We start from the raw sequence: 304 nt of genomic DNA, 5'->3' as shown, positions 1-304 counted from the left end.
TCTTCTCTGCCTTCCCTCTCGCTCCTTTTCCCTCCCTCCCTCGCTGCTACTGTTGGGGAAGTGCTCTCTCATTTTCTCCTCCCACTCTCTCGCCCTTCCTCTAACTCTAATAGTTATTTAGTGTCTCATTTCAGCACCTGCTTCTAGAAAAAAAAAGAGACACCGAGAGGAGGGAGCAGACAGACTTGGAGAGAAAAATGTTGCTCCTCGGTGGGAGTGTGTACTTTATCAGCAAAAGCATTGTGTGTGTTTATGGACTGGTGTTATTTGAAGGTGAGGTGTGCATTCACAACAAGCTCTAAAA

The sequence above is a fragment of the Cottoperca gobio genome, chromosome 7 (assembly GCF_900634415.1).
Source record: "Cottoperca gobio chromosome 7, fCotGob3.1, whole genome shotgun sequence".
Taxonomy (NCBI): Eukaryota; Metazoa; Chordata; class Actinopteri; order Perciformes; family Bovichtidae; genus Cottoperca; species Cottoperca gobio.
The sequence above is the reverse complement of the archived record's forward strand: the minus strand, read 5'-3'. Positions refer to the sequence as shown.